The sequence below is a fragment of the Felis catus genome, chromosome A1 (genome assembly GCF_018350175.1).
Source record: "Felis catus isolate Fca126 chromosome A1, F.catus_Fca126_mat1.0, whole genome shotgun sequence".
NCBI classification, from domain to species: Eukaryota; Metazoa; Chordata; class Mammalia; order Carnivora; family Felidae; genus Felis; species Felis catus.
Window position 1 is genome coordinate 100187577 of NC_058368.1, and position 27405 is coordinate 100214981.

At 40.2% G+C, this 27405-nt stretch overlaps 1 protein-coding gene and 1 long non-coding RNA gene across 4 annotated transcripts in view; one reads left to right on the forward strand and one right to left on the reverse strand.

Moving 5' to 3' along the window:
• The window catches only part of LOC105260510 (zinc finger protein 474), a 93587-nt gene that overhangs the window by 12272 nt on the left and 53910 nt on the right, over positions 1–27405 (forward strand). The window contains exon 3 of one of the 3 annotated variants that reach the window (XM_045058121.1): positions 13227–13418. The gene's annotated coding sequence lies outside the window, so the exon portion shown is untranslated. Of the gene's footprint in view, positions 1–13226; positions 13419–27405 lie in introns of those variants that run through there. The other 2 variants (XM_045058124.1, XM_045058127.1) reach the window with 2 other exon arrangements.
• On the reverse strand, positions 1035–13217 carry LOC109499980. The gene is made up of 4 exons (XR_002157605.3): positions 13133–13217; positions 9745–9827; positions 3114–3177; positions 1035–1299 (listed from the first exon to the last, which is right to left on the reverse strand). It is a non-coding gene; the product is annotated as an uncharacterized LOC109499980 (long non-coding RNA).

Below are 27405 nucleotides of genomic sequence, written 5' to 3' on the forward strand. Positions count from 1 at the left end.
AATGGTCTTTAAAGGCTCACATGGCTTTTAATGGGAGGCACATGTCTTCTATTTGTTATTTTCCCCTTGCAGCTGGTTGGATCAGAGATGTAATGAGGGGAACTGGAGCAGCCACTTCAGACCATGAGGCAGAAACCCCATCATGACTGGGCAACAGGATACAAGAAGCTTGAGTCTTTGACACTAAAACTGCTTCTCTGTTTTGGATTATTTTCACGCATACTGTTAAATGAGACAAATAAGTTTCTATCTAAGTGTACCTACTGTTCTTTTGTTTTCACAGAAGATAAGTTTGTAGCCTGACTACTACAATGAGAAAATTCAGACAGTGAAAAACAAGCTACCACAGATTTGAGGGGAACAGGAAAGATCAGAGTTCTTTGGGGTGAAAGATCGTTAAGGTAAACCAAAGAAATTAAAAATGTATTGTTGACAAAGTTGCACACACACACTCACACACACACACACACACACACACACACACACACAGAGTGTTTATTCAGTATTAGAGAAGCAAGTGTGAGGCTTTTCCAAAAGAAGACACATTAGTTAGCTTACCATAATCCTTCAACCCATATCTTCAGATTGTAACATCAAAAGATGCCTTTGAGAGCCAATGAACTTCAACAGCTAACTTCACTTTCTGAGCCCAACCATGGGAAACAACCGATGCTCTCATTCCTCACAATAGTTTCATTAGAAGAGTAAGACAGCAGAAGAAACACTTCAGCACCTTTTGTATCTGTACATTCCCCTATTCCCTACTTCTGTGCCAGGGGATAGAAACCAAGTTGCTACAATCTGCAGGGTAAATTTTCTTTCTGGAAGCACCTGAGTGTTCTCTACTCCTAGAAGACTTGCACCCATAGAATTCCCATTCCCCAGGCCCAGTGACTCTCTGCAGGCCACGAGCTATAAAAGATGGGATCTGCCTCTGGGCTGATTGATCAAAACCCAGTCCTGAATGGATCACCTTCATTCATATAATAAATAAGAACTGTTTGGTTGCAATTAACAGCCTGACAAACGATGACTTAAACCATCATGATATTTATTATACCAGTAAAATAAGAAGTCTAGAGGTAGGAAGTTCCAAAATTACTTAACTTCAGCGACATAATGACATCATCAAATTCCTGGATGCCTTCTGTCCTTCTCCTTGGCTGCTCTCGGCATTGGCTTCCATTCCTCGTCAATACAAGATGGCTGACACAGCCCCACACTCACATCCTTCTAAAATCCTATTCAAAACCAGGAAGCTGGAGGAAGCACAGGAAGCAGCTTTATCCTTGAGCACTTCTGTCAAAATCAAGGAAGAAAATCTTTGCCAAAAGCCCTCTAATTCCTTACTACTCAAATTGTGGTCTTCAGGTCATAGCTTCATCCTTCAGCCAGCAACTAATTAAAATGCGATGTCTCGAGCCCTATCCTGATTACTGATTCAGATTCTGTATATTAGGATCCTCAGGTGATTTGTGTACACAGTCAAGCTTGAGAAGCACTGCTCTAATGAACTTTTTCTTACTTCTTTTTAGCCAGAGCTTGATGACATGACTTTCCCCACGTGGAAGGGAGGATGCGATAGTAATCATTTTTTTCTGTTTTTCTTTTTTCTTTTCTTTTCTTTTTTTTTTTTTTAAGAAATAGGAAAGAGCAGGGGTGCCTGGGTAGCTCAGTTGGTTAAGCATCCAACTCTTGATATCTGCTTGGGTCATGATCCCTCAGTGTTTGGCTCAATCTCCCGTTGGGCTCCATGCTGAGCAGGGAGGCTGCTTGGGATTCTCTCTCCTTCTTTCTCTTCCCTCCCCCCCCCCCACTCACACGTGTGTGCCCTTTGTCTCTCTTAAAATTGATAAACATTTAAAAAAGAAATAGGAAAGAGCAAATGAGGTAGGCAATCTTGGGACACCTTCCTAGAGCTGCCATGGTATTTCTCCAAGGACAGGGTAGTACAGAGCACCATGCTCCCCACAGTTCCTTGCTGCTCCCTGAGGCTCGCTGCGATCACACAGACTATGAAAACCTTTCCACAGAATGAAGCACTGGCCCATCGGCAGTATTTTTAACAGCAGGTTGAGACTTTACCCATGTGATTTTGGAAAGGTTTCTTGTTTTTACGATCTTGAGGTTTAAGAGCGCTGAGTAACCCAGGAGAATTCAAAGGAAAAACATTAGAGCTTGTATAATTGCAGGGAAGGTGAAAATTGTAAAAGTACCTGGTTTTTTTTTTTTTTCAGTTGGTATAAAATATTTTTTCACCAGAGCAGCTAAAAAAAATCTATTTTCACAGACATCTTTTTTTCCACTTTGCATTGGTTTTCTGGCCTTAGTGAAAATTTACTAAGAACATTATTTATAAAGATGAAGTAACTGCCTTTGAGGATTTGGGTCTAATTTTAAAAATGAAAATTTTGCTATTTTAAGGTCGAGCCATTAATAAGCTAAGGCTTCTTAACTATTTCATAAAGTAAAATTCGTTTTTTTTTAATTTTTTAAATATTTATTTACTTTTAAGAGAGAGAGGGAGCAAAAGTGGGGGGAGGACAGAGAGAGAGACAGAGAGAAACAGAGAATCCAAAGCAGGCTCCAGGCTCTAAGCTGTCAGCACAGAGCTCTATGTGGGGCTTGAACTCATGAACCACAAGATCGTGATCTGAGCCAAAGTCAGTCACTTAACCAACTGAGCCACCCAGGCGCCCCTCATAAAGTAAAATTCTAAAAAACTTTCCAATGACACAAAGTAAGAAAACACGAGGATAAAATGGAATATAGAAAAAAACAGAAAATAAAGGAAAAATGTGGGGAGACTTCTCAGTGTTGGGGCAAATACCTTGTAGATGGCAGTCTAAGCCAATTTCAGTTTGACTTCCTGGTGATTATGTGATGATTTACCTGTATCAGCATAAAAACAACAGTTGTCTTTTTTGTCTCAAAATACCTCTGTATGTTTATTTGAAGCCTCCTACATCATCACTCTTTCCCACTGGTGACTTAAAGGGCATTTTGAGAATAGTTTCAGGCTACCTTCCGATCTCCTTCCAACCAAATCTTTATTTGTTTAACTCAATGGAAAATGTATGCTCCCAATGAACTTCTTTTTTCTGTGGCCTTACCTTTTTGATACGACAGAGTACACGGAGTCTAACTCCAGACCAAAAGACCGTGAACCAGGTTTTTCTGAAGGGAAAAACCAGAGTAAACTTCAATGTAGAAATAGCTGTTTGATATCACAAATGCTGCAGACACACTCAACAGAGTGTCCTTAAAACAAAAGCACAAATGAACCAGTGGTCGTATGCAGGCAATCAAAGAGTTGGAGGATGTGTCACTTCTTACAACATTTGGCATGTTTTAAGTGCACATAGTTCTCATCGAATTGGCTGGGAGGCCCCTACAGAGATCTGCTGGCAGACTAAGGTGCCCACTAAAACAACTGTGAGTTTCAATAAAAATTCGTGCCATCAGTGCCAAAGCAAACTTGTGAAAATTGTCCACTTTCAGGCAACCCGTACAAAAAAACCTTAGGAGGGCTGAAGTCACTATTTAAAAGGGTCTCCGTAAGAGCCAAGAGAAATGTATCCCTGATTTATCTGAATACAGATCCTTGTAAATGGTAAAGGCATAGAGAGCCAAATTTGCATTTGGTACCTGGAACCTGGATTTGGCTCAGCCCGATCTGGCTAGCAAAAACAATGGGGTTCCTTGGTCCTCTTTGTTGGAGATGCTAAATGGAGAATTCAAGAATATGGTGAAACTGGGTCTTAAATATAATGGATTTAGTGAGGAACTGGGGACTTGGGGGGAGTCCTGTTTTTTTTTTCTTTCAGATAGACTGTGCCCATTGAACTGAAAGGAAAATAATATTTTCAACAAAGCAAAAGGAAAGCAAGTTCAGTTACGAAATTGGGAAGCCTTAAGAAAATATATTTTTTTTCTTTTTGGTATTTGAGTTTCAGATTCTCGTCAAATGTGAGTTGTGTCCAGTCTGCTTAGTGGTAAATCAGAATGTCACCACTTGACCTTGGCAAAGTTACCTGGTAATGAGGATGAAAGGTGTATGGAACAATTTGTGTCTATCTGAGTCACGGAGTTTTCCTTCCACAGCACAAATGTGTCATCTGTTTTGTCATGGCTCATCTTGAGCAATAGAAGCTGAGATGACCATAAGGAGGAATGGGAAGGGCACCAGCCTGTAGGGCATGAGGCAGTATTCACACATAGGTATATGTCTGTCCTTGCACAGGCTTTCTGGGAGAATGCACAAGAAACTAGTAATAGAGGTAGCTTCTGGGGTAGGTCTTGGAATGGGAACCTGGTGAGTCAGAGGTGGGAAAAAAATTTATTATTTCATGCATATTCTTTCATTTTTCATATATATGCATCTCCTACTCAAGAGAACCTATACATACTGCCTATGTGTGTGTGTACATGTTTACACACATACATATGTATTGCTCATTGAAAAAATGAATGTAGTAGCAAACGGCAGAGTGAGCAAAGAAAGACCATATTCTTCTTGGCTTTACATTAAACTCGATGGGCCGTTTTCTCCCTCTAATCTTAGACGACTCTTCGAAAATGAAGAGGGTTAAAATTTAGACAATAGACATGGCTAATGCCTGTTAAAGCAGGGACTCCACAACTATAGAACATAAATGTATTCATTTTGAGTCTGATATTGGAGAGATACTACATTGTTAACAGTACGAACCCCAGGCAGTACCTCACTAGCCGAAAAGTTCAAACTTCAATGGTTGTGAGGGAGCACCTGGGTGGCTCTGTTGGTTAAGCGTCTGACTTTGGCTCAGGTCATGATCTCACAGTTTGTGAGTTCAAGGCGCGTGTCGGGCTCTGTGCTGACAGCTGAGAGCCTGGAGCCTGCTTTGGATTCTGTGTCTCCCTCTCTCTCTGCCCCTCCCCCACCCATGTTCTGTCTCCCTCCCTCTCTCTCTTAAAATAAATAAACATTAAAAAAGATTTTTTGGGGGGGCGCCTGGGGGGCGCAGTCGGTTAAGCGTCCAACTTCAGCCAGGTCATGATCTCGCGGTCCATGAGTTCGAGCCCTGTGTCAGGCTGTGGGCTGATGGCTCAGAGCCTGGAGCCTGTTTCCGATTCTGTGTCTCCCTCTCTCTCTGCCCCTCCCCCATTCATGCTCTGTCTCTCTCTGTCCCAAAAATAAATAAACGTTGAAAAAAAAATTAAAAAAAAAAAATAAATAATTTTTTTTTTTTTAATTCAATGGTTGTGTTTGAGTAGCTGCCCTGAGAAGGAGCATTAGGGAGGAGAGGGAGAAGTTGGAGTGCAGGCTGTGGGGACAGGAAAAGCATAGTGGCTGAAGCCTTACAGGATGTAACAAACAGGTCACATTCAAAGGTAAAACTGGTTACCACCATGTTCACCTCCCTGGGATCATCACCCCTCAAGAGCCTCAGCTGACAGTCTGTACTTCATCTAGGAGTGAATTTTGGTATGGCTGCCCTTGACCAGCCCAGTTGAACTTGTCTTAAAATTTTCCTGTCCCCAGACTCTGGCCCTGTATCTCAAAGTACATGCTTGCCCACACTTGACAGTTCCTAGCTGTATTCCTGCCCACTCTAATTCCATTACACCTTTCATGGCAGAAGACCCATCTCAGCTCCCTATCCTTGCACTTCCTGTAACGGACTAAATTTTACAGTGCAGAAGTGATTTTATACTCAGTCACATACAACACAATGTCTGCCGCCTCGCTGCTTGGGTAGGTGATGTGGGAAAGAAGTCAGACGGGCAGGGGCTGTGTTCACATTTCCAAGGTGGCTTCATTTATTGGTTGCAGAAATATGACTAAGCTCCTCAGGCTTTCTGTGCCTGCTGCTTCTTTTGTAATGTAATCCCTTAGTTATGCACCACGAGTCTGAAAAGAGCCCATGGACCTGGCCTTCTGCAAAGAAAGCATTCTTATTTGAGCATGCAGATTGTTTAGTGCACAAGGCTCAACCTTGGCCCTACTGACCATTCACACCAGATGATTCCTTACTGTGGAGGGCTGCATTGTGCTTTGTAGGATATGTTCAGCTGCATCCCTGGTCTCTACCCACTAGATGCCAGTAGCACTCCCACAACCCCATATGTGACAACCCAGAATCGCTCTGGACATTGCCAAATGTCCCTAAGGTACCAGGAGGAATCATCCCCCATTGAGAAGTACCGATTCAGAAAGTGAGTTTTCTCTCAAGTTTTATTTTGGTTCATATAGCCAGACTAGGGTTGGTGTCTGGACAATGTTGTCTTTTCCTGGTGCCCCTGACATTGTATCCTCAATCTATCTTCATTATGTACCTTGCTAGGGTACAGGGGACATGGTCTGCTGTACTCTGAAAGCTTACGGGTTGGTCTGAAGGGATGGTCTGCCTGTACCGTGATGAGCCTCTGCAGGGCAAACAAAGCTGGTCTTCCTGACATTGACCTATTCCTTGATAAAGCTTTCATGAATTATCATTCTACCCAAGTTTCTGTCTTAGCACAGATCTGCAGGAAATCGAGGAGTGAAGAGGGACAGAAAACTGCATCCTATCATAGCAGAGGGACAACTATTACCAGGCACAAGATGTGGCACACAATAAGAGGAACCTCTCTTCTTTCTTTCTAGGTCTCAGAATATAGTGTTCCTTATGCCAGCTGCCTGGCTACCATGTCTCTGTCGACTCGTCCAGGGTGGCGACCCACAACCTCACACCAGGAACTGTGGGCTGTGAGTGAGGCTTTGGGCTCTTCACCTCTTTACTGGATTATATTTATATTCATCACATCTTAAAGTTAGTCTGAGGAATGTGTACTTTTTTTTGTAATCAGTAGGGTGGTTAAGAGGAGAGAATTTCTAACGGGTGGGAAGGTGACCATGTTAAATATGTCAATGTGATTGAGGGTGACGGAAAGTGGAAAAACCCTTAGATGAGTTCATTGGGATGCCACTGATGATGTGCTAAGAAGATGCTTCAGGGAGAGGAAGGGATAGAAACCAAATGATTGGCCATGAAGGCATAAAAACGGAAGGATGCTATGAGAAGGGAGGCATTGACTTGGACCACTCTTTATCAAGAAGAGTGCGTGCATGGCTTATTACCTCTCTGAAGTCTGAGGGGAAGAAGCCAGTAGAATGGAAGAAATCAAAGGTGCTAGAGAGATAGGACTAACCAGGGAAGCCAGCTACCAGGGAAGAAATACTTCTCTCTCTCTCTCTCTGACATCTATGGAAAGAATAAGAGGGAATCCCCTTTATAACTTACTGTTTTCAATTAAGAGACTAAAATGCCCTTCATAAAATGCCCATGGAAAGGTAAAATATTAGACTGTTATCAGCCATGAACACTCTAATTTAAACCAGCTTTGGAAATCTGTGGGCAATAAACTGGTGATTAAGTATTTATTAAACATTTATTGCTTGCATGCCATAAGGCATTGGACCTCTGCCCATTCTCTGAAAAGAGAGGCAAAATTATTTCAAAATGTTTATAGTACAGTAAGTAGAAAACTTTAAGGATTACTCCGGTCTTAACATCTTGTAACTTTGCATTATCTTTAATCAAGCCACATCATCATTTTCAGCAACACAAAAGGTGGGTGCCCAGCTTAGTGGGTAAAAATTTGCTGGGAACCTGCTATGTACACGTTCTGCGTTTGGCTGAGTTTAATGGGTGTTGAAAAAGAGGAAAAGAAGCAAGATGAACAGATGTGCCAGAATAGCTTGGAGAGCCAGAATTTGTGAAGAGTTGTCCCGATTCACAGCAAATATTTAAAACCTAGCATCTCAGGCATCTGCAAGAGGAGGATTTACAACACAGTATATCCAAAATATTTTACTATATCAGTGGACACTTAGATAGAGTACTGAAAAAAAATCCCCCATCCATAGGAAGGGAGATCAAAAGAAAGAAAGCCTTCTCTCCACCCCTGGAAATGTTTTTTATTATGCCAAGGATAAGCAAGAGAGTCCTTGGACCTTTTTTTTTTTTTATTCTCAGAGTCTGAGTTTGAAATCTGTGACACATAAATAAATAAGTTAATGTCCTCTGCCTCATCCATTTAAAAAAGTCAGACCAATTATGTATTTTTGCCTGAAGACAGTTGGCAGAACTGAAGGCTATTTTAAAGCCCACTTCAGCTCCAAGAGTTCTGGTTCTATGATAAACCGCTCAAGTGCACAGAAAATACCATACCCTCATTGGCCTTCGCAAACAAATCCACTTTTCTCTTGAACACAGTTGAAGGATGATTTGCTGTGCTTTTTGTTTTGGAAGTTTGGGAAGGTTTCCATGGTTTCTGTGTCCTCTTGGTCTCTTTTTCTGTGTATCAGCTTGACCATAGATTTACCAGAGGCCAACACTGTCATTTCCTTAGATGTATGTCCCTCAGGCATGCATTCCACAGAGGCGGTATAAATTGGCTTTGGGGGTGACATAATTTTAGATAATATATTGGTTTATGGTCTACCAAGGGGCCATAATACATAATCAGACATAAAGTTTATCTGTGGTATTAAAATTTCCTACTTGGGGGGTAATTAGCAAAAAATATATATATAATGACTTGGAGAGAGAACAATAATGAAAACAAGGGTAAGCAACACTGTTGGGGGCAAAGAGTCCTCAGGAATTTAAGATGTGTTGGGCAAGACTCCGGTGCGTCAAATACGCTTTTTTTTTTTTTTTTTTTTTTTTTTAGTTTTAAAAGTCTATATTTAAAGCACATCCCCCACCCTTTCTTTCTAATCTACCACAGGACACTTTCTGCAAATGTTTAAATGTAGACCTTTTCAAAGTCAATGCAGTATGTAAAACTCAACTTATGCAGAGTCTTTTCTGGTGACAGTAGGCCTATCTTGGAAAGCGACTCTGCCTTTTGAGGTCAGCCTATACTCTATGGCTTTCTGGCCGCCAGGTCTTGAAGGAGGCAGTGGAAAAGGAATCATCGAGCACCAGAAAGACATACAATTTCATTCTCAGGTTTGTTTTGGATTAGCCTGCAGCTAAGGGCAAGTCACTTAAAGCTTCTAAACCCTTTTCCTCACCTGTAAAACAAGGAAACCAGTGATTTACCTTGTGGGGTTGTTGAAGGGTTTGAGATGAGGGGTATGTGCTATTTTTGAGTTAGGCAGAAAGTCAACAATGACTGGATAGAAAAGAACAAGATACCCAGTGGCCCTATTTTGCCAAAGTTCACAAATGTCCCGTTTGAGCTCCTGCTGCTGTCATTAAAAAAAAAAAAAAAAAAATCTTGCATGCATAATGTAGCCCCCCTGTCCAGTTCCAAGAATGAAGTATTCAAAAGCATTATAGGTAGCTTTCAGTGTAAGACTGGGACTTTGTGTCAACAAAGGGACATCAGGACCTTCAGAGATGCCGGCAAGGAGCGATATTTCTCCTCCATAAAAATCACCCATGATTTATTCCTTTAATGAAAACATCAGGGGCTTGTGCAGGCACAACAGCTGTGATTTTATGAAGGGAACATAAGCCAGAATTCCTTGTGGTGGGGCTGTTGCCACAAGGGGTCAGATCTAGATTATGGGTGGAGCCTGGCGTCATCCTACGGTGACACCAACATGACTCGACAGCAAATAGTTTGAAATAACTCTCAACTGTTTAAGGTGAGAAGAACTCACACAATACCAAGCCACACTAAGCCTGTGTAAGTAAGGGCTTCAATGTCTTTGATCTGATGTTGAGTTGAGTATCTGGAGAGGGAAAAGAAAATGAACCCAGTTACCTTGAAGCTTACGCTCGGTGCTCTTTGTCCACTCTGCACATGTGAGCACTTTAGCTGTTGCCACGAATCAAGGGCTTTCCTCCCTGATGTTATAAATAGGGATGAGTAAATATTTTGGATTCATCAGCCTCCAAGTATTCTTCAGATGTTTTAGGTTTGAGCAAACAGACTACGTCGTGCTGAGTACATTCTCCCTTGATTTTTTTTTTTTAAGGACCATGGGTGATTTATGGGAAATGGAATCCATATGTTTCTGCTTCATTTACACTCTAGTCATCAAAAGGTTTCTTGTAAGAGCTATTTGATGTCCAAGATGCCCTTTGAGCTTGGTTTTGTTGTTGTTGTTGTTGTTGAAGTGTAAGCTGCTTAAAAGTGTTGGTCCCTTTAAAAGGCAGAGAAAGAGAGAGACAGAGAGACTGGGAAGGCCTGTTTTGCCAAGATGAAATAGATTTGAACACCAGGAAGTTCGGTTTAAGCTGAAACTATAAACCCATGAATTTCAAATGGGTCCAGAATTTGCAAGAAAACAAAGTCTCCTCCGAGGCCAGTTTCAGGAGCAGCTCTGATAAATACAGAAAAGCAGCTAGCAGTTCACAACCCCACCGGGGAAGAGAGGGCTATGAACGCTGTTAGCTGCCCAGCTAACACATGTGCCCACTGCTGGGGAAGCTGTTGTCTCCGGTCCTCGGGAGAGCAGTGTCTCCAGTCCAGATCAAGAACTCTTTGCCCTATTTAAGCATGGCAGTATCTGCTCTCCATGTTTTCCCGGGGCTGTCCTGACCTAGGCCAGCGTTTCCCATCTGTTCTCCTGCCATCTGGCCCAAATACCTGGCCACTGAATGGGATCCTGTGTGTGCATTTGGGACGGTGTTTATTTATTGGGCAATTTCTTTAGAAATATCTCATTGAGCTCACAATAGGGCCGGGAAAACATGGAGTTTGAGTAAAGTACAAAATAGGTTAACTAGGGACCTACAAATTAGGAAAAAGCCAATGTAAAACCAAGTTTTCTTGGGGTGCCTGGGTGGCTCAGTCAGGTAAGCAACTGACTCTTGGTTTCAGCTCAGGTCTTGATCTTACAGTTCATGAGATCGAGCCCTGGGTTGGGCTCTGCACTGACAGCCTGGAGTCTGCTTGGGATCCTCTGTCTCCCTCTCTCTCTGTCCCTCTTCCATGCTCTGTCTGTCTCAAAATAAGTAAATAAACTTTCAATAAATTAGTAAAACTAAGTTTTCTTTCTCTCACTCTTAGAGCAGCTCTTAAGTCCTTTTAGGCATGCTTTATCACTTATCTGTGGTATTTTATGAAAGGTTTCAGAAGAAAAACATCCCAGTTGGAATTATTTTATGTGATAGTATAATTGAAATAGCATTAAATCTCTGTAGAGTATGTGTGCGTGTATATGTATTTGTAGATACATATATATGAACATATATGAATATATATATGTATATATATGAATGTATATATATGTGTGTATATATATTCATCTTTAGAGCATTATAGTTGTTAGAATGTGGAAGTTCATTATCCACAGGGTCTTTAGATGTGGTATGAAGTTTTATGTGATAGTATAATTGAAATATCATTAAATCTCTGTAGAGTATGTGTGTGTGTATATATGTGTGTGTGTGTGTGTGTGTGTGTGTAGATACATATATATGAATATATATATTCATCTTTAGAGCATTATAGATGTTAGAATGTGGGACTGCATTATCCAGCAGGGTCTTTAGATGTGGTATGAAGTCACTTCAACAGAATTCACAGTCCTGTGAATTACCTATATATTTTATTTCAGTTATCTGGGGGTAAGGGAGAGTGTTTTAGAATCTTAGAGGTTAGGGTTTTCCCCCCAACTCCTACACTTAAGGTGTTATGCCCAGAATTCATGATCCCCAAATACCGCCAGGGAGCCGAGTCCGATGCAAAAGCAAAAGAGACTTTATTCGAGCTAGCTCGAGCTCAATCCCCTACCTGCACCGACGCAGCGGTGAGATACCAGGGAGAGAGAGCGAGTTTCAAAAGGACAAAGGTTTTATTGGGGCCTAGGGGTAGTTGGTGAGGTAATGGCTGTGGCTTCAGCTGATTGGCTGGGGAAGGGTCCGAGTCCTGTTAGGCAGGTGAGGGGGGCAGTTACTCAAGGGGAGGAGGTGTGGTCAAGGTGAAGGACACAGAACAAGATGGAGTCTGCCGGCGTAGGCCCGCCCTTTCAAAGGAACGTTTAGCAGAATATTTCCAACATCATTACCCAGTAACTACTACAGTTAACATTTGGGTGTCTGTTCTTTGAGTCAAGCATGTGACTGTGCACACACATGCACACACAGAGTTTGATGAGATTGTAGTATTTCTTCTGTTTTGCAGCTTCTCTTTTCAAAAATATACAGCAGCCTTTCCCGTGTTTATAAACTGTTTTACCTCCTGAGCTTTAGTGCGTACAGACTATTTCATCGTAGGAATGTACCACAATTAGCTTAATGTCTCAGAGTATTTTTATTTTTATTTTTATTTTTCAACGTTTATTTATTTTTGGGACAGAGAGAGACAGAGCATGAACAGGGGAGGGGCAGAGAGAGAGAGAGAGACACAGAATCGGAAACAGGCTCCAGGCTCTGAGCCATCAGCCCAGAGCCTGACGCGGGGCTCGAACTCACGGACCGCGAGATCGTGACCTGGCTGAAGTCGGACGCTTAACCGACTGCGCCACCCAGGCGCCCCTCAGAGTATTTTTAAATACGGGGCTTAAACAAATAATTCTTTCAGATACATTCTAAAATGTTTTTAAAGTTGTTTGCTATAGTGACATCTGGGTAACTCAGCTGCTTAAGTGTCTAACTCTTGATTTCAGTTCAGGTCACGATCTCACAGTTTGTGAGTTCGAGCCCAGTGTTGGGCTCTGCACTCACAGCATGAAGTCTGCTTGGGATTCTCTCTCTCCCTCTCTCTCTCTGCACTCCCTCACTCGTTGTCTCTCTCTCTCTCTCTCTCTCTCTCTCTCTCTCTCTCTCAAAAACAAGTAAACATTAAAAAAATAAAGTTGTTCGCTATAACTTAGGACACATTAGAAAATAAACTACCCATAACTTCTACATCTTATATGTCCTTATACACGTACTCTTTGAGAGCCATATTTGGAGAATATCCATCTCTGTCTTTAAGAGTCCAAGCTTCCTCAGTATACATGATGCTTTTTAAAGACCTTAGAAAAGGTCAGTAAGATAATCAGTAAATTTTGTTTCTTCCTCCTTGGAAAAAAAAGTTTCCACTCCATTCCCACTCTAAGAAGAGCCTTGTGGCTTCAATTCATGCACCTCTCTCCTTGTTGGATGCTTAGTCCATTGGTAAAGTTCCTGGAGTCACCTTAAAAGAAAGCTGAAATCCATACCTATTTTACTGTTGGTTTCCAAGTTCCTTCACCCCTTGTTGTGGATCTTTCCAATCGTTACTAGAGAACTCAGTCCTATCCCTTTTGTTGACAGGTTGCCAGGATACCTCTAGGCGACAAAGGCTGGGGCTCCCCTTTCAAGCAGCCGCACACACTGTAAGAATTCTTGCAAGAGGGAATGTGAATCCTGGAGCTAATTCTGCCCATTTCCACCAACCCCCTCCCTGAGGGGCTCAGCTGGCCGTGCTAAAAGCCACAGTAGAAAGGTGAAAACGAATATTACAAGGTGAGGCTCTCTCTGGGAAGGCATGCTTTTTCTCTGTTGTCTAACAAATCAATCAGTCTCCAACCATACCTTTCAACTAATAATAGATTCTTATTTTAGGTAATCCTGATCTCCACTTCTGTCTCACTGTTATACTCACTGTTATTCATTCTCTAGTGAAAAAGCAAATACTTTCTCACTAGGGAAAAGGAATCTAAAATAAAATAATTAATCATTGAATAAAAAAAACCAAGTACTGCTACACAAAATAACAAATATCATTTTACTTTATTGGATGATACTGGCTATGGATTACAGATTTTAGTGGCTAAAAGAGAACCAAATTCCATTGGAAGCAATAATAGTATTTAAACCTGTAATTATTTAAAAATAATTTTCTTCAAAGAAAGGTAGAAAAAATACGTTTTATGTTAATCTAGGATTATATGTGTATTAACCAAATTATCCTTGAAAGAAAAAGGGGTGATAAAGGCTATAGTTACTCAACTGATTTGGCAGATTTTTTTATTGAGATGAAATGTACATGGAGAAATGTAACTAATCTTAAGTTCTTAAATTCAAGTTCCAAAGTCAGTGGGTTCAACAAATATATATATATATATATATATATATATATATATATATATATATATATAACCATGTAAACCATCACCTTAATCAAGAAATAGGACATTTCTATCCCCCAGAAAGTTTCTTCATATCCTTTCCAGTCAGTCATCTTTCTGTGAGCACCCATGTTCTGATATCTATCACTAGAGAATGATTTGGCTGTCCATGAACTTCATATGAATACACTCACACAGTGTGTATTCTTGAATCTAACTTCTTAGACTCAGTGGAATGTTTTTGAGATCATTTCATATTTCTATGTATATTACTGGTTCAATTCTTTTTATAGGGGAATGTTAATACATTATAGGATTATTCCGCATTTGTTTACCTATTCTCCTATTCGTTAATATTTGGCTTATTTCTAGCTTGGGTTTCCTATAACTAAAGTTGCTATATCCATTCTCGCACAAGTGTTTTGGTAGACATATATTCTCCTGTTTCTTAGGTTCAGACCTAGGATAGAAATTGAAGTAGATGTATGTTTAATTTTATAATGGGGAAATGATATGTCGCTGTGGTTATCATTTGCGTTTCCCCGACTAATGAAGCTGAACATTTTTACGTGAGCTTGGTTGGAGACTGGTATTTTGCTTTTATTAAGTTCGCGTTCTTTGTTCCTTTTAGAGACTTCCTTTCTTGTTTATACCATCTTTACCAATGTGTAACTCACATCCAGTAATATGTGCACATTTTAAGTACACAGTTTGAGGAGTTGTGACAAATGATTACATCCATCCACCCACCAATTATATCAGTATGAGAACACGTCCATTAATGTTTGTAGTGCAGTCTCCACCCACCCATCTGTCTACCTGTGAGCAATCACCAATCTATTTTCTGCCACTTGCAGATCAGCTTTGCCCGTTCTAGGGTTTCATGTAATATTTTAGGGTAATATTATAGGGTAATATTGCAGGGTAATACTCTGCTGTGTGAATATTCCATAATTTGTTTACTTGCTTACTTGTCGACGTACACTTGTGTGGTTTCTTAAATTTTTCACCATTAAGAGCAGAAGCTGCTTTAAACATTTGTACATGTCTTTTGTGGACATATGTTTTCACTTCTCTTGGGTAATTATTTAGGGACAAATGTCCATGTCAGTAAGTAGGTATAGGCTCAACTTTGTGAGATTCTGCCAAACTGTCCTCCAGAGTCTTTATGTATTTCACAAGCCATCCCAAGCATGTAAGGGAGTTCTGGTATTTCCGTTTACCATTAACACTAACACTTAGTGTTAGCAACCTTTCTAATTTTAGCCATCCTATTGTGTAGTATTTCTGGTTTTAGTTTGCAATTTGCTAATGACTGACAGTTAATGATGTTGAATTTACTTCATGAACGTATGGACTATTTATACTTTTTCTGTTGTGCAGAGTTTGTTCAAAGCTTTCGCCCATTTTTAAAAATTGGGTTGTTTGGGGGCGCCTGGGTGGCGCAGTCGGTTAAGCGTCCGACTTCAGCCAGGTCACGATCTCGCGGTCCGTGAGTTCGAGCCCCACGTCAGGCTCTGGGCTGACGGCTCAGAGCCTGGAGCCTGTTTCCGATTCTGTGTCTCCCTCTCTCTCTGCCCCTCCCCCGTTCATGCTCTGTCTCTCTCTGTCCCAAAAAAAATAAATAAACGTTGAAAAAAAAAAAATTTAAAAAAAAAAAAAATTGGGTTGTTTGAAATTTGTTCATAGATACATGTACATATATTATGTATGTGTGTGTATATATATCATACATATGTGATATAAATTTGTTCATAGATACATGTACATATGTTATGTATGTGTGTGTATATATATCATATATATGTGATATAAATCCTTTTCACATACATGTCTCATAAACATTTCTTTCCAATCTGTAGCTTGGCTTTTAACTTTCTTAATGGTGGTTTTTAAAGAGCAGAAGTTTCTAATTTATATGAAAGAAAACTTTGAATGCTGTTTCTTTTAAGTTTAGTGCTCTTCTATGTTTTGTCTAAGAAATCTTTGTATCTATCAAGGTCATGAAGATATTCTCCTAATTGCTTTCTTCTAGAAGCTTTATAGCTTTTATACTTGTACGTTTCATATATTATAATTTTTATATTTAGTTCTCTGAGCCATTTTAAGTTTCATGTGTGGTAAAAGTAAAGAGCTGATATTAGCTTTTCTCTGACATGTATCCAAATGTTCCACCACCTTTTGTTTAAAAGATTTTCCTCCCTCCATAAATTGCCTTAGCATCTTTGTCAAAAATCAATTGACTGCATATGTGAACCAACCATATATTTATTGACTCTCTTCTGTTACATGAGCCCATTTATCTGTCTTTATTGGCATTGTTAATTTTTAATAAGCCAGCTCCTCTTGGCTTATAAGCAGTGCAGCACATACTAAAAACAAATATACAAGTGGAGTCCTTCCATGACTTCTTGCCAGTGGAACTATGCACAGGAGTTTGAATTAGGTTAGACATTTTTTTCTTGCATGCTGTACAAATGTTTCCTTTGGAAATAATCTGATTTTAAGTGATTCTTTAACAAAAAAAAAAACACCAAAAAATATCCAGTCAGAAATGTTTTCAAGAATGATAATCCCAGACAAATATAGATTTTTTTTCCAATGCATTTATACCAAATGATTCATGACCTTAATTTTCATTCATTCATTCAATAATTTGTTGAGTGTCTACTATATTCCAGGCACTGTTTTGGACAAGAAAAGATGGAAGGAGAATATTTCATAAGTTCATAAATTTTGCAAGGAAGCATTATTTATAATCTCCACTCTATTGCCTATTTAACAGCATATTTATAATTATAATTACAGAGAAAAAAATCTTTGGTAAAATAAACATCAGATTAAATGTCTTCATACATTCCTATGAATTGACAGAAAAGTATCAACACTCAAGTGTTTACAAAGGTACATCATTTCCTCAGGTTTTCCAGATGTGCTGTCACTGTCAAAATATATCCATTCCTCTGAGCCTCAGATTGTAAGCTCTCATTTCTGTCATTTGCATTTTTCAGCTTATTTTAGAATTAGAATTTCATATATGATTTCTAAGAGAAATTTCTTTGCAGACTGGACCTTAATACAGCTCTATGTAATATCGTCTAAATAATTTCCCCAGCTTCTCTGGTGAGTGAAAGATTTTCAAGAATATATGCAATTCTAAAAAACAAAGCAAAACAAAACAAAACTGTAAGTAGTGAAGAATGCAAACAGTTCCAGAACACCCTTCCTGAGGAAGCAGGTGATGATTCCTGTGGGGTCTTTTTTTTTTTTTTTTTTTGATGTTTATTTTCGTGAGAGTCAGAGAGAGACAGTCTGTGAGCAGGGGACAGACAGAGAGAGGGAGACACAGAATCCGAAGCAGGCTCCAGGTTCCAAGCTGTCAGCACAGAGCCCAACGTGGGGCTCAAACTCATGAGCTGTGAGATCATGACCTGAGCCGAAGTCGGTTACCCAACCAACTGATCCACCCAGGCGACCCTCCTGTGGAGTCTTAAAAACACAGCAGCATTTCCTAAATATCATAGCATACAAGTATGGCACTACACATAACACACACCATGTTGGGGCAGCAGGGAGGGAGAATGTACGGGAAGCAAGCTCTTGAGAGGTGGAAAGCAATGGCAAGCTGCAAATAGAACGTCCAGAGTGCAGTGTGGGTGAGAGGTTTTTTTGAGAGAAGATGCTACAAGGAGTCTGATGCAGTCCTACACAAGCAGAACTTGGTAGAGTTCTGGCTGCACTGAGTGCTCTTCTGTGAATTCACACTGATTCATGGTTGGATGTTTCACTGTTAAAATAAAATGGAGTCTCATTTGTATGCTCTAATTCAGGAGTGCTCAAAGTTTTCCTATTAAATGCCCAGATAGTAAATAATTCAGGCCTTTTAGGCCATATGCTCTGCAGTTGTGGGGCAAACAGAGCCAAAGTTAAACACGTAAATGAATAAGCATGACTCTGGTCCAGTAACCCTTATTTACAAAAAGAAGTAGACAGCTGTCCAAATTTGGCTAGTGAGCTGTAGTTTTCTGACCCTTGTCTAATCTTCATTTCTGATGAAATACCTTCCAATTTCATACATTGGCCTTTAAAGGCCTCTGGCTTTTAAACAGTTGGCTTTGGAACTTTTCTTCCTCTGAGTGCCCCATAGTCCGTAATTCTCTTCTAAAGAAATATGACTTCCAAGGAGAATAATTAAAGTTTGAAAGTCATCTGCACTCAGAATGCATGTGATCAAGAGAGACCACATATAAATGAGCTCAACTCAGGAAAGCCAAATTGTCAGATCTTTCTTCAGCTTTCTGCCTAATCATACAGCACCCAGTACCTGATCTCGCTAGTCATATATCAGCTCTGTCTATCTATCTATCTATCTATCTATATATATATATATCTATTTATGTATATGTCTATCTCCATTCTTGGGGGAAGATCCGAGCCATCGATGTTGTTGCTCATTAGTTAAGAAATAGTCTTTGCCATGAGGGCTTGGTCCAGTACATAGTCCTTGGCTGGATTCTCATTTCCCTTGGATTCGGTAGAGTTATACTTCTAAAGCTAGAATACCAATTCCTAATTCCTTGAGGATTACAAGGAACAAGGTTTAGAGGCCCAGGTATCTCCAAGACTTGAGAAAATACCACAAAGCTGGCTGTTAGCCCTTCCTTTCCAAAGTTCCTGTTAATTGTATTTTCACCCCTCTATTTAAATAGGTTTGCTTTTGTTTAAAATTTTATTTTAAAGTTTTAATATAAAATCAAGCTAATTTCATTCAGCCCGTTCAGCATTCAGTTTATTTGGTTGGCACCTACTATGTGCCTAGCGCTAGGAATATAACTGTGTAGGGAGAAAACAAGTCCCTAATGTCTTGGAGTTTACATTCAAGTGAAGGAGACAAAGACTATACAAGTAAATAAGACAAAAATATACTAAGTGCTGTGAAGAAAATAAAGAACAATGTCACTATGGTGGTATCTGTGTCGAAGATGGGGGCAGAGGTACACGTGTGCATGCATGTGTATTCTGTGTGTATGTATATGCATGTATGTGCTCATGTGTATCTCTGCATGTAGGGGGGTGTGCATGTGTGTGTCAGTATGTGTGTTTGCAAAAGAGAGAAAAATTATTGGAAAAGGTGTGGTCAGGAAGGATCTCTTTGTTTTTTGTTTTGTTTTTACTTAAATTTTTTAAAATATTTATATTTGAGAGAGAAAGAGAGAGAGACAGAGGGTGAGTGGGGGAGGGGCAGAGAGAGAGGAGACACAGAATCTGAAGCAGGCTCCAGGCTCTGAGCTGTCAGCACAGAGCCCAATGCAGGGCTTGAACTCCCGAATCACAAGATCATACCCTAAGCCAAAGTTAGACGTTTAACCAACTGAGCCACCCAGGCGCCCCTGTTTTTCTTTTAAGCTTATTTCTTTTTAAAAGAGAGAGAGAGACAGCATGCGAGCAAGGCAGGGGCAGAGAGAGGGGAACAGAGGATCTGAAGCAGGCTCTGCACTGACAGCAGAGAGCCCGATGCGGGGCTTGAACAAATGACCTGAGCCGAAGTCGATGCTTACCTGACTGAGCCACCCAAGTGCCTCAGGAAGGATCTCTTTGAATTGACAATATGTAAATAGAGAAAATGTGAGAAAACTTTACAAAGAACTGGGGGAAGATTCCAGACATTTGCAAGAGGATGTGCAATGCCCCTTTCCAATCCCTCCCCTAACCTACCCTGGAGTGAGAAGGAGTTTGGATCCTTTGAGCACCTGAAAGGTGAGCATGGATAAAGCCAGCACTGGCAGGAGAGAGTAAAGAGAGACCAATCAGAGACTTCAAGAACAACCAGGTCACAGAGCGTCTTCGCGGCCAAGAGTTTGGAATTTGTCTTGAGAGTAGTGGGACAACCATGGAACATTCAATCTAGAGAGGTTTAGGATCTGTTTTGTGATTTAAGGAGTCGAATATGACTGTTCTGAAAAATAGAAGCACAGGGTGGTTGTTCACCAACTACCGCTGTTCACCAACTACTGACCCATTGCCACTGAGGCACATCCGTTCACCTGACTGGCAGTGAACTTAATACCTAGCCATATCGACGAGAGATGTGGAAATATTTCCATGTGAATTAATATAATCTCACAAAGGGTTATCCAGTATCCAAGGGGTAGAACTTTGATGTGACACTGGTGTAAAAGAATGTAGGAAAGGAGGTGCATGAAGATGTAAAAGGCAGAGAGAGACAATAGGAGGCGAGAAAGTGAGCAGAAAGTGTAAGAAAATGAGCAGAGTGGGAAACGATGTTTATTTTTCTGCCAAATCATTATTAGACGATCATACGGGGAATAAAGAAATGCTAAATGTTGTTCTAGTGCCTACTAAGGTCGTGCCTTTTACCCTTCCTCTTGCTCTCTTCTCCCCGACCCCTTATAGCCCATGCAAGTCCACACTAAGATCGAGAACCTAGTTGGAGAGCTGGGGCAAAGGAAAACACCCTCGTGATCATTTCAGCCTGAACTCCCCACCACTGGGACTTCCTCCAATGCAAAAGATACAATCAAAGGTTATTTTAGTAGAATTACTGTGAAATGAACAAAGAACAAACTGAGAAGTAATGAGGATGGGAGAAGAAATAAACAATTGGAGATGGAGTCAGAATTCAATTTCCAGCCAATAATTGTCCTTATTAGTACCATCTGACCTGGTTACAGTCCAGCATATCATTACCAAATAAGTGTTAGATGGATCCTGGCATGGATTCACTGCTAAGTGAAGATTCTGACAATGATTCTCAATATATTCTCTGACCTAGAAAGAATATGTGTAGAGATGTGTGTGCGTGTGTGTACGTGTGTGTCTATGTTCTTGTGTGTGAGCATTTGGAAGCACAGTGCTCAGTGATGTGATAATAAATATAGCTAATAAAATTCCAACCTCTTGTTAAGCAAGTATATATGTTCATTGGAAAGACAGAAATATGTATATTTAATGTGTGAAAAACTATTTACATTATGGATCATTTTAAAATCATAAATGTGTAATAAGAAATTAAAGTTTACATTACTTGAATCATTTCATGGCATTTTCCCTCAAAAATACCAAATGCTTATGCAACATTAGAGTAAGATAAATCTTGGATTGCTTTACCTACTCAGTTCCAAGTGAACCATCCTATATATGAAACACATGACATTTTGATCAACAAAAATTAAAACCATATTTTCCTCTTCATAGCCTGTTTCCTATGTCAAATACTATGTCAAGTGGAGTTTAATTATTTTAGCTATTACCATATTTCTGGGGGACAAGAAATTTCCAAATAAATTTTCAACAGAGACTCCCAGGAGAAGCTTATTGATAAGTAGCGTTGGAATACTGTTCCAGCTAAAATTACTTAACTGGACACTGTCCATTGCTTTCCTAAATAAAATAAGGTCTTTTGTGATTCATCAACAATTTAATTATCTTTAATGTGATGGCATCTATTTCAATGTTAGTTTTATAACTGGAATTTTATAACTAACCAAAAAGGACCAAGATTTGTAGCCTAAAATCGTCATTATTCTGCATGATGTACACAGGACAGGTTCTAAATCTCTGCATCTTCAAATATTGACTCCATAGCATCTTGAGATAAGTCAGCCTGTTCTATCTTTTTGTATAAATGTGGTCTATAAGATCTTAGTATTTGAAAAGTCAGAAAACTAGGAACACTATGGAATGAACAAATAATTGAAAACCAGCTTAAACCATTTAAATGGAAGCTTCTAGGAAGAACAGTGGTGATGGGGGGCGGGGGAGGGGGGCGGTAAGTAAAGCACTGAGAAATTGCCAAAGCTCACTGAAAGCAAATGGGGATTTGGCTAAGTACATCCCAGCTGCACTTGCCCATCCTGAGATCCAGGGTAACGACATAGTTCTCAAGACAGAGAAAAAGGGAAAAGCTTTTTAGATAAAAAGCTTAGAAGGCACATGACAAATTTGCCTAATTTGTCTTTTAGTGGAATAGACTTTCTGGAGAGCACTTCTGGGCATGCAAAGTCAGGAAAGGGAAAAGAGGAGAGACTAAGAGGGTCTTCATGATGTCTCTTAATGGTCTCCCATGGACGGAAGCTGATGGAGTTCTCTGATGGAGTTCTCCTGGGAGCTGGGGTAACCACAGCCATCACAGAAAACCCATATAGGGAAAGAGCTCTCCTAGACCCTAGGACTGGGGACCCTACGCTTGGTCTATCCATTCTGTAGGAAGAGAGGAGAATGACATGATTTAAATAATACTGTAGGACTAGTGCAATAGTTTTGTCCTTGAGGGAAAAGCCAAGACCATCAGCGGTCTTGTTGAGCCTCCGATGACCTCCAGACTTCTTACTTTGATAAAAAGATATGCGTCTATTTCTTTAAGTGACTGATGGGAGTAGGATTTTCTTTATGTTCAGCGATGTTAAATCTTTTTTTTTTTAATTTACTTATTTTGAGAGAGACAGAGCTCAAGCAAGGGAGGGGCAGAGAGAGAGTGAGCGAGAAAGAGAATTCCAAGCAGACTCTGCACTGTTCGCACAGAGCCTACTGTGGGGCTCGAACTCACAAAACGGAGATTGTGACCTGAGCTGAAATCTAGAGTCAGACACTTAACCGACTGAGCCACCCAGGTACCACTGACATAAAATCTTAACCATACATAATCAAAGTAAACATACGGTAAAAATTAGCCTAATTCATGGCTGGAAGGGTAGGGCTATTTTGAAATATCTCTAATGAATAATGTGTTATTGGTGGTGGTGGTGATGGGAACACAAAAATTATGTCACAAAATATCTGTTCCGGAGTCTCCTGCCAGAGGCAGCATTCTGCGCTGAATGAATTATTAAATAAATCCAGGTCCAGGCAGGCCTTCTTACCACATCCAAGTGCCTGAGACAGTGGTGCATTTATTAGAAGGACACATGTGCTTGGAAATACAGGAGAATCTAACAACTAGGCCGCAGGAAGCACAAGACCTACCTGTTCCAGGGGACTTACTAGCCAGAGAGTTGAGTAGAATCTGTTCTCTGGCCCAGACACCAAAATAATTAGTAGGCAATTTTTCATAAAGTTTCAGAATTCTAGAGGAAAATCGAAATAACTTCTCAACCAAGCTCTTTTGATTTCTGCTGAGTAGAGTGATATTTCCCCATTGGGTGTTCAGCTCCACGTTCATCTGGTCTCTTTCTTGAATTGTTGAAAAGTCTGAGGAGAACTAGAGACCACAGCCTGCTTCTCTTTTTAAGAAAGGTGGAGAGAGAGGCCTGTCCACAGTCGGGCTCGGCAAACCAGACCTCGTCACCGCTTTTCCACCTGTGAGGTGACTGCTTCCTTTCATACCTGACATGGTTGACAGGGATAACGTCTGAATGTAGTTTTCACTTCTAATTTGGGACATGGCGGCCCAAGCTTCTTCTTGTATCCGATAGGAATACCACGACATTCCAGGAGCACAGATATTCTCTAAACGTAGAGTAAGATGTAAAGACTAAAGAACGTCACGTGTCTTCTGTGCCCACGTAGCACTGTCAGCTCCGAGTGCCCTGTCATCAGCCTGTTCCCAACTCTACTCTCTTCCACCCACAGTCACCCCTGTCCCCTTTATTCTGCCTTCCTCTTAGGTATCATTAATTTGTTGTGATATGTCACTCTCTCTCAGTGACCTCTCTGCTTTAGCAACCATTACGGTTATTTTCCCCAAGAGGGGAATGTGATTGGATCCGTTCTTCTTTTCATACCCACACCATTTCATAGACTTGTCAGTGGGCTTACAGATTGGCAGCTTTTTGGCCAGCACCCAGCTCTGTTCCAATCTGCCCTGATTGGGGATGGGGAGTCGAGTCACATATTTCATACTGATTTGATTTGATAATGGGAGAGAATGTGCTCCTATATTGACTTTTCAGTATTGCTTTCCTTTGCAGGATTGCAGGTTGGAAGGTCTTTGAATAAAATGTGAACACAATATGATTTGAGTTGGCCGAAGAATAGAAACTTTGGAATCCCTCAGAATATCTTAGCGAAAGGAGAATGATTTCAAAAATCTATAGTTAGTCTCCTAATTACATTTTCTCACATGCTGAGCTTATGAAAATATGGAGAAGAAGACAGGCATTAAAGCCATATGGTGACAATTATGATAACATACTTACCACCTACCACACTTCATGCTAAGCATTTTATCTTACTTTTAATCCTCACGATAACTATGGAAGGTGTTATTATCCCACTAAACATAAGATGTGGCTGAGACACTGAGAAGTTACATATCCCAAGATTCCACAACTGATAAGCATTTTGGAGCTAGATTTCAACCGGGTCTGAATTTATGGGAGGGGTACATAGAAAGTACTTTGGAGTGGAGACTAACAGAGTATTACTTGAGTCTTTGCTATAAGCTACTTTTTCTTCTTTTGTTCAGCAAATAAGACCTTACCAGTGGATTTCACAGTTAGCTTGAAGTTTTTTCCACAGATGTGATAGTGGCAAAATTAAGATCTAAGTGACCAGATCCCAGGCCACACAGAATTTTAACAGAAATATTTAGACATATGTCAGCTACATAGTAACATAAGGTGGGACATGGAGGAAACTATTTGAAACAACATTAAACAGATTTTTTGAGAATTGGAGGAAACCTACAAAACTGGCTTTGTGTATTACACATAGTCTCAAATGTTAGGTGCACATCACATTCTGCAAATCAAAGCGATCTGTTTTCCTACTAAATGTTTGCCTTTAGAGAAAATTCTGCGGTGAATCCTTTTAGGAAACTAAAGAACTTCCTTTGGGTAGTCCTTAGGTATGAAGTGTTGATATTCTCCAGATTTCGTTATTCAAGATCTTTTTTCAATCATGTGTTGCATGTGTTATAAGAAAATCTATAAAGGGTTCTCGTTTCCTATAAGGCAATCAGATTTCCTGAAATTAACAATAGTGCTTTTCATAATTTGTTTTCAAATTACCTTTCCTGTTACTTAAATCTGTTATTATTTTTCCCCTCTGCCTTTTCACCCACGTCTTACTACCCATCTACATACACACACACACACACACACACACACACACACACACACACACATTAATTTACCAACTCATATATACACAACCATTTACACACACGCATCCATTCACACCTATCCACACTTCCCAACCACTCATACTCATCTAAACGCACATGTGCTCTCATATACATACCACACTTAACAATTCATATCCGTTCACACACTCACATATGTCTCTACACTCACATCATACCTCTCCATTCCTTTATCCATACACCACATCCGTTCACTCGTACCCATGTACAAACCCACACTCATTCACTCATATCTATCTACACACTCATATACATACACTCACTATCAGCTCTCCACGTTTCTGCACTCACATGCCACGTTCCCACCCACGTACAATCCCACCCATCTGCTGACACCCATCCTCACACCCCCACCAGCTAATATTCATCTACATACTCACACTCATGTACCCACTCACCCATACACACACATCTCCTCACACCTAATTACATACCCGTCTGCTTATAGGCATACACACACTCAAACGCTTCCTCCAGAAATCTTCACACGTGCCATACATAGCCTGTCCGTCCCGCTGCAAACCAAAGTCCCACAATTCTTCAAGCACATCGTACTGTTTTAGATTCCTACACCTTTGCATATGCCTCTGTCTTTGTCAGCTGGAAATGTCTTTCTGTCTTCCCTTCCTATCTAAATCCTCTCCTTCTTTCAAGAACCAGCTCAAATGACATTGTTATTTTATGCACAAATGTTCATAGTAACTTTATTTGTAATAGCCGAACTATAATGACCCCAAATGTTCTTGAACAGGTAAAACAAATTATGGTACCTACATACCATAGAATCATACTCAGTCATTAAAAGCAGCTAATTATTGATACCTACAGCAACTTAGATAGATCTGCAGGGAATTGCCCTGAGAGAAAAAAGCCAACCCCGAAAGGTTCCATTCAGCATGATCCATTCTAAAAAAAAAAAAAAAAAAAAAAAAATTCTAATGTTTATTTATTTTTGAGAGAGAGAGAGAAAGGCAGAGTGCAAGCAGGGGAGGGTCAGAGAGAGAGGGAAACACAGAATATAAAGCAAGTTCCAGGCTCTGAGCTGTCAGCACAGAGCCCAACATGGGGCTTGAACTCACAAACCTGAGATCATGACCTTGGCTGAAGTTGGATGTTTAACTGGCTGAGCCACCCAGGCACTTGGACTTGATCCTGTTTATAGAACGTTTTTAAATGAAAAATTATAGAAATGGAGGACAGATTAGTCATGTCTAGGAGTAAGAGATGGGGACTTGGAGGGCATGGTGGGAGAGAGAGAGGTGAGTATAAATTGGTAACAGGAGAGATCATATGTAATGTTGAAACTGTTCAGTATCTTGGCTGTAGGTGCATATGTTCGTAGGTGGTAAAATTGTATAGAGCTTAATACACACACATGTAGTTGATGAACACAGATAAAAGTGGATTGTATCGATATCAATATTCTGGTTGAGATATTATAGTATAATTTTGTACAGTGTTACCATTGGGAGAAACCGGACAAGGGCAGGAGGGATCTCTGTATTATTTCTTAAAACTGCCTGTGAATCTGTAATTATCTTAATAGAAATAGCAGTTAATAATAAAATCATCAGGGCTTCCTGGTGAGTTTGAGCCCTGTGTCGGGCTCTGGCTGACAGCTCAGAGCCTGGAGCCTGCTTCAGATTCTTTGTCTCCCTCTCTCTGACCCTCCCCCGTTCATGCTCTGTCTCTCTCTGTCTCAAGAATAAACATTAAAAAAAATTTTTTTTAACAAAAATAAAAAATTAAAAAAAAGTATAATCATCATGTCATCTTCAGACCTAACATTAACATTAATTCTTAACATCGAGATAACAAAATACATTTTAAAGAATCACAATGTGATCAAACCAAATGGGGTGAAATACACCTAGGAAAATGTAAACTTCTACAATTAGATTCAAATAGTCAATCACATCAATGTAGACTGAGGGAGACCTGGTTCAGCAGCAGATTATATGGCCACAACTAAGGTCTGGGGACACAAGGATAAAGCAGACCAATGGTTGTTCACCACTGCATTAAGCAACACCTCTGAGGCTAATTTACTGAGTAGGTCTTCTTTGTAAGGAGCACACAGCCCGGAAAACATGAGGGGATGTCCCATATTTTGGGTGACTACATCATGTTACTGCAGTGCTTTTCCTGGTGTGACCCTCTTCTACCAGTAGAGAAGTTCCAAATATGAGTCAATTATTGACAAAATAGTCTCACCTCTGTATTAAAATCAAATCTACCTCTTTTTTTCTGAGCACTACAGGCAGTATCTCCAATGTTCTTG